The following is a 9,010-nucleotide window of genomic DNA, read 5'->3' on the forward strand; positions in this document are numbered from 1 at the left end:
CACACACACACACACACACACACACACACACACACACACACACACACACACACACACTGTCTCTATATCCCCCTTTCTCTTTCACTCTCTATTTTTTTCCCCCCCTCCCTCCCTCCCTCCCTCCCTCCCTCCCTCCCTCCCTCCCTCCCTCCCTCCCTCCCTCCCTCCCTCCCTCCCTCCCTCCCTCCCTCCCTCCCTCTCTGATAAAGACACAGGTAGCAATGTTACTGCCCTGGTTGGCCATTCCACTGGCTGTTCCCATGCGTTTGGCAGGAAGCTACATATTTTACTGCCAATATGGAACTAATAAATCTTTGTTGTCTATTTTGGGGGGAATATCTCTGTCTGCGTGTTGTTGTCTCACTTGTAGTTCCTTGTTTGTTTTTATATATATATATATATTTATCTGTGAACTTCCTGAATCTGTGTGAAAACCCAAGCATCACAGAACGTGTGTGTGTGTGTCTGTGTGTTAGAGAGTGTGTGTTTAAGTGTGTGTGTAATGTGGAGTGTGTGTTTATATGTATGTGTGATGGGAGTGTGTGTTTATGTGTGTGTGTGTGTGTGTGTGTGTGTGTGTGTGTGTGTGTGTGTTTATGTGTGTGTGTGTGTGTGTGTGTGTGTGTGTGATGGGGAGTGTGTGTTTATATGTGCGTGTGTGATGGGGAGTGTGTGTGTGTGTGTGTGTGTGTGTGTGTGTGTGTGTGTGTGTGTGTGTGTGTTTGATGGGGAGTGTGTGTTTATGTGTGTGTGTGTGTGTGTGTGATGGGGAGTGTGTGTTTATATGTGTGTGTGTGTGTGTGTGTGTGATGGGGAGTGTGTGTGTGTGTGATGGGGTGTGTGTGTTTATGTGTGTGTGTGTGTGTGTGTGTGATGGGGAGTGTGTGTTTATATGTGTGTGTGTGTGTGTGTGTGATGGGGAGTGTGTGTTTATATGTGTGTGTGTGTGTGTGATGGGGAGTGTGTGTTTATATGTGTGTGTGTGTGTGTGTGATGGGGAGTGTGTGTTTGAGACAGTGAGAGAGAAAAAAGGAGAGAATCAATACTTGTCTTTTACTAGTTTACATGTAGGGATTTTGCTGCCACCTACTGGAGAACAAAGGAGCTGTTGTTACACAACAGACAGACAGACAGACAGACAGACAGACAGACAGACAGACAGACAGACAACACTGGTTTATATGGAAAAGACAGACAGATAGACGGTGATCCAATCGCTGATGACTTTGTTTTTTGTACAGTACCTCTCATGCTCCTGGACACGACAACTCATGACTTCACTGATGGCAGTCTCAGACTCGCCAGCTGTATGCATGTTATAGACTACATATAGATGTACGGTCGTGGCCAAACGTTTTGATGGGGTGGGTTCACTAGACATATTCCATTTTTTTATTTAACCTTTCTTTATCTAGACTAGTCAGTTAAGAAAACATTCTTATTTACATTGATGGCCTAGGAACAGAGGGTTAACTGCCTTGTTCAGGGGCAGAATGACAGATTTGTAACTTGTCAGCTCGGGGATTCGATTTGGAAACCTTTTGGTTACTAGTCCAACGCTCTAACCACTAGTCTACCTGTCTCTAACCACTAGTCTACCTGTCTCTAACCACTAGGCTAACTGTCTCTAACCACTAGTCTACCTGTCTCTAACCACTAGGCTAACTGTCTCTAACCACTAGGCTACCTATCTCTAACCACTAGACAACCTGTCTCTAACCACTAGGCAACCTGTCTCTAACCACTAGGCTACCTGTCTCTAACCACTAGGCTACCTGTCTCTAACCACTAGGCTAACTGTCTCTAACCACTAGGCTAACTGTCTCTAACCACTAGGCTACCTGTCTCTAACCACTAGGCTACCTGCCTCTAACCACTAGGCTACCTGTCTCTAACTACTAGGCTACCTGTCTCTAACCACTAGGCTACCTGTCTCTAACCACTAGGCTACCTGTCTCTAACCACTAGACAACCTGTCTCTAACCACTAGGTAACCTGTCTCTAACCACTAGGCTACCTGTCTCTAACCACTAGGCTGCCTGTCTCTAACCACTAGGCTAACTGTCTCTAACCACTAGGCTAACTGTCTCTAACCACTAGGCTACCTGTCTCTAACCACTAGGCTACCTGCCTCTAACCACTAGGCTACCTGTCTCTAACCACTAGGCTACCTGTCTCTAACCACTAGGCTACCTGTCTCTAACCACTAGGCTACCTGTCTCTAACCACTAGGCTACCTGTCTTAACCACTAGGCTACCTGTCTCTAACCACTAGGCTACCTGTCTCTAACCACTAGGCTACCTCTCTCTAACCACTAGGCTACCTGTCTCTAACCACTAGGCTACCTGTCTCTAACCACTACGATACCTGTCTCTAACCACTAGGCTAACTGTCTCTAACCACTAGGCTAACTGTCTCTAACCACTAGGCTAACTGTCTCTAACCACTAGTCTACCTGTCTCTAACCACTAGGCTACCTGTCTCTAACCACTAGGCTACCTGTCTCTAACCACTAGGCTACCTGTCTCTAACCACTAGTCTACCTGTCTCTAACCACTAGGCTACCTGTCTCTAACCACTAGGCTACCTGTCTCTATAGACTAGGCTACCTGTCTCTAACCACTAGGCTACCTGTCTCTAACCACTAGGCTACCTGTCTCTAACCACTAGGCTACCTGTCTCTAACCACTAGGCTACCTGTCTCTAACCACTAGGCTAACTGTTTCTATCCACTAGGCTACCTGTCTCTAACCACTAGGCTAACTGCGTATTTAATTCCCATTTCAGTCAGTTGGCAGACGCTCTCGGAGAGCGACTGAGACGAGCAATTAGGGAAAAGTGACTTGCTCACTTAGACTTAGACAGCTCGGGGATTCGAACCAGTGACCTTTATGTTACTGGAGCAAACACTCTAAACCACTAGTCAACCTGCTGAAACAACCCCTATTCATAAGCCTATTAACTCTCTGTATAATATCATAACTAGTAGGTCTATAACCTATCTGTATAATATCATAACTAGTAGGTCTATAACACTCTAAACTCCTAGTCAACCTGCTGAAACAACCCCTATTCATAAGCCTATAACCTATCTGTATAATATCATGACTAGGAGGTCTATAACCTCTCTGTATAATACTATATCATGACTAGTAGGACTATAACCTATCTGTATAATATCATAACTAGTAGGTCTATAACACTCTAAACTCCTAGTCAACCTGCTGAAACAACCCCTATTCATAAGCCTATAACCTATCTGTATAATATCATGACTAGGAGGTCTATAACCTCTCTGTATAATACTATATCATGACTAGTAGGACTATAACCTATCTGTATAATATCATAACTAGTAGGTCTATAACACTCTAAACTCCTAGTCAACCTGCTGAAACAACCCCTATTCATAAGCCTATAACCTCTCTGTATAATATCATGACTAGGAGGCCTATAACCTATCTGTATAATATCATGACTAGTAGGTCTATAACCTCTCTGTATAATATCATAACTAGTAGGTCTATATCCTCTCTGTATAATATCATGACTAGTAGAACTATAACCTCTCTGTATAATATCATGACTAGTAGGTCTATAACCTCTCTGTATAATACTATATCGTGACTAGTAGGTCTATAACCTCTCTATATAATACTATATCATGACTAGTAGGTCTATAACCTCTCTGTATAATATCATGACTAGTAGAACTATAACCTCTCTGTATAATATCATGACTAGTAGGTCTATAACCTCTCTGTATAATACTATATCGTGACTAGTAGGTCTATAACCTCTCTATATAATACTATATCATGACTAGCAGGTCTATAACCTCTCTGTATAATACTGTATCATGACTAGTAGGTCTATAACCTCTCTGTATAATACTATATCATGACTAGTAGGTCTATAACCTCTCTGTATAATACTATATCATGACTAGTAGGTCTATAACCTCTCTATATAATATCATGACTAGTAGAACTATAACCTCTCTGTATAATATCATGACTAGGAGGTCTATAACCTCTCTGTATAATACTATATCATGACTAGTAGGTCTATAACCTCTCTATATAATACTATATCATGACTGGTAGGACTATAACCTCTCTGTATAATATAATGACTAGTAGGTCTATAACCTCTCTATATAATATCATGACTAGTATAACTATAACCTCGGTATATAATATCATGACTAGTATAACTATAACCTCTCTATATAATATCATGACTAGTAGAACTATAACCTCTCTGTATAATATCATGACTAGTAGGTCTATAACCTCTCTGTATAATACTATATCATGACGAGTAGAACTATAACCTCTCTGTATAATATCATGACTAGAAGGTCTATAGCCTCTCTGTATAATACTATATATGACTAGTAGAACTATAACCTCTCTATATAATATCATGACTAGGAGGTCTATAACCTCTCTGTATAATACTATATCATGACTAGTAGGTCTATAACCTCTCTGTATAATATCATGACTTGTAGGTCTATAACCTCTCTGTATAATATCATGACTAGTAGAACTATAACCTCTCTGTATAATATCATGACTAGTATAACTATAACCTCTCTGTATAATACAATATCATGACTAGTAGGTCTATAACCTCTCTGTATAATACTATATCATGACTAGTAGGTCTATAACCTCTCTGTATAATATCATGACTAGTAGGTCTATAACCTCTCTATATAATATCATGACTAGTAGGTCTATAACCTCTCTGTATAATATCATGACAATTAGAACTATAACCTCTCTATATAATATCATGACTAGTAGAACTATAACCTCTCTATATAATATCATGACTAGTAAGTCTATAACCTCTCTATATAATATCATGACTAGTAGGTCTATAATCTCTCTGTATAATACTATATCATGACTAGTAGAACTATAACCTCTCTATATAATATCATGACTAGGAGGTCTATAACCTCTCTGTATAATATCATGACTAGTATAACTATAACCTCTCTATATAATATCATGACTAGTATAACTATAACCTCTCTGTATAATATCATGACTAGTAGAACTATAACCTCTCTATATAATATCATGACTAGTATAACTATAACCTCTCTGTATAATATCATGACTAGTATAACTATAACCTCTCTATATAATATCATGACTAGTAGAACTATAACCTCTCTATATAATATCATGACTAGTATAACTATAACCTCTCTGTATAATATCATGACTAGTAGAACTATAACCTCTCTGTATAATATCATGACTAGTATAACTATAACCTCTCTGTATAATATCATGACTAGTATAACTATAACCTCTCTATATAATATCATGACTAGTATAACTATAACCTCTCTGTATAATATCATGACTAGTAGAACTATAACCTCTCTATATAATATCATGACTAGTATAACTATAACCTCTCTATATAATATCATGACTAGGAGGTCTATAACATCTCTGTATAATACTATATCATGACTGGTAGGACTATAACCTCTCTGTATAATACTATATCATGACTGGTAGGACTATAACCTCTCTGTATAATACTATATCATGACTAGTAGAACTATAACCTCTCTGTATAATATCATGACTAGGAGGTCTAGAACCTCTCTGTATAATACTATATCATGACTGGTAGGACTATAACCTCTCTGTATAATACTATATCATGACTGGTAGGACTATAACCTCTCTGTATAATACTATATCATGACTAGTAGAACTATAACCTCTCTATATAATATCATGACTAGTATAACTATAACCTCTCTATATAATATCATGACTAGGAGGTCTATAACCTCTCTGTATAATACTATATCATGAATGGTAGGACTATAACCTCTCTGTTTAATACTGTATCATGACTAAGAGGTCTATAACCTCTCTATATAATATCATGACTAGTATAACTATAACCTCTCTATATAATATCATGACTAGGAGGTCTATAACCTCTCTGTATAATACTACATCATGACTAGTAGGTCTATAACCTCTCTATATAATATCATGACTAGTAGGTCTATAACCTCTCTATATAATTTCATGACTAGTAGGTCTATAACCTCTCTATATAATATCATGACTAGGAGGTCTATAACCTCTCTGTATAATACTATATCATGACTAGTAGGTCTATAACCTCTCTGAATAATATCATGACTAGGAGGTCTATAACCTCTCTATATAATATCATGACTAGTATAACTATAACCTCTCTATATAATATCATGACTAGGAGGTCTATAACCTCTCTATATAATATCATGACTAGTATAACTATAACCTCTCTGTTTAATACTGTATCATGACTAAGAGGTCTATAACCTCTCTGTATAATATCATGACTAGTAGGTCTATAACCTCTCTGTATAATATCATGACTAGTAGGACTATAACCTCTCTGTTTAATACTGTATCATGACTAGGAGGTCTATAACCTCTCTGTATAATATCATGACTAGTAGAACTATAACCTCTCTGTATAATATCATGACTAGAAGGTCTATAGCCTCTCTGTATAATACTATATCATGACTGGTAGAACTATAACCTCTCTGTATAATATTGAGACTAGAAGGTCTATAGCCTCTCTGTATAATACTATATCATGACTGGTAGGTCTATAACCTCTCTGTGTAATATCATGACTAGAAGGTCTATAGCCTCTCTATATAATATCATGACTAGTAGGTCTATAACCTCTCTATATAATATCATGACTAGAAGGTCTATAGCCTCTCTGTATAATACTATATCATGACTAGTAGAACTATAACCTCTCTATATAATATCATGACTAGAAGGTCTATAGCCTCTCTGTATAATACTATATCATGACTAGTAGAACTATAACCTCTCTGTATAATATCATGACTAGTATAACTATAACCTCTCTGTATAATATCATGACTAGTATAACTATAACCTCTCTGTATAATATAATGACTAGTATAACTATAACCTCTCTATATAATATCATGACTAGTAGAACTATAAACTGTCTGTATAATATCATGACTAGTAGGTCTATAACCTCTCTGTATAATATCATGACTAGTAGAACTATAACCTCTCTGTATAATATCATGACTAGTATAACTATAACCTCTCTATATAATATCATGACTAGTATAACTATAACCTGTCTGTATAATATCATGACTAGTAGGACTATAACCTCTCTCTTTAATACTGTATCATGACTAGTAGGTCTATAACCTCTCTGTATAATATCATGACTAGTATAACTATAACCTCTCTATATAATATCATGACTAGTATAACTATAACCTGTCTGTATAATATCATGACTAGTAGGACTATAACCTCTCTCTTTAATACTGTATCATGACTAGTAGGTCTATAACCTCTCTGTATAATATCATGACTAGTATAACTATAACCTCTCTGTATAATATCATGACTAGTATAACTATAACCTCTCTGTATAATATCATGACTAGTAGGACTATAACCTCTCTGTATAATATCATGACTAGTAGAACTATAACCTCTCTATATAATATCATGACTGGTAGGACTATAACCTCTCTATATAATATCATGACTAGTAGAACTATAAACTGTCTGTATAATATCATGACTAGTAGGTCTATAACCTCTCTGTATAATATCATGACCAGGAGGTCTATAACCTCTCTGTATAATATCATGACTAGTAGGTCTATAACCTCTCTGTATAATATCATGACTAGTATGTCTATAACCTCTCTGTATAATACTATATCATGACTAGTATGTCTATAACCTCTCTGTATAATACTATATCATGACTAGTAGGTCTATAACCTCTCTGTATAATATCATGACTAGTAGGTCTATAACCTCTCTGTATAATATCATGACTAGTATAACTATAACCTCTCTATATAATATCATGACTAGTATAACTATAACCTCTCTGTATAATATCATGACTAGTAGGACTATAACCTGTCTGTATAATATCATGACTAGTAGGTCTATAACCTCTCTATATAATATCATGACTAGTATAACTATAACCTCTCTGTATAATATCATGACTAGTATAACTATAACCTCTCTGTATAATATCATGACTAGTAGGACTATAACCTCTCTGTATAATACTATATCATGACTAGTTGAACTATAACCTCTCTATATAATATCATGACTAGTAGAACTATAAACTGTCTGTATAATATCATGACTAGTAGAACTATAACCTCTCTATATAATATCATGACTAGTAGAACTATAACCTCTCTGTATAATATCATGACTAGTAGAACTATAACCTCTCTGTATAATATCATGACTAGTATAACTATAACCTCTCTATATAATATCATGACTAGTATAACTATAACCTCTCTGTATAATATCATGACTAGTAGAACTATAACCTCTCTGTATAATATCATGACTAGTAGGTCTATAACCTCTCTGTATAATATCATGACTAGTAGAACTATAACCTCTCTGTTTAATACTGTATCATGACTAGTAGGTCTATATCCTCTCTGTATAATATCATGACTAGTAGGTCTATAACCTCTCTGTATAATATCATGACCAGGAGGTCTATAACCTCTCTGTATAATATCATGACTAGTAGGTCTATAACCTCTCTGTATAATATCATGACCAGGAGGTCTATAACCTCTCTGTATAATATCATGACTAGGAGGTCTATAACCTCTCTGTATAATATCATGACTAGTATGTCTATAACCTGTCTGTATAATACACTATCTATCGTGCTATGAGGTTTGAGCTTTTATGGCGCTGGAGGTGAAGTCCACCACTGGTTCAAGCCCCGCTCTGGCTGTTACACCCCTCTTACGTTACTCTAAAGGCCCAAGAGGTCAAGGTGGGAAAGGAATATGGAGAGAAATTATTAACTGTGTAGTGTCCACTTGATGGCAGTACAATACACTTGTTATAATGACTCTTGTCTTGTTGGTCCTTTGTGGCTCTATTGTCTTGT

Source organism: Oncorhynchus clarkii, chromosome 13, assembly GCF_045791955.1.
Source record: "Oncorhynchus clarkii lewisi isolate Uvic-CL-2024 chromosome 13, UVic_Ocla_1.0, whole genome shotgun sequence".
NCBI lineage: Eukaryota > Metazoa > Chordata > Actinopteri > Salmoniformes > Salmonidae > Oncorhynchus > Oncorhynchus clarkii.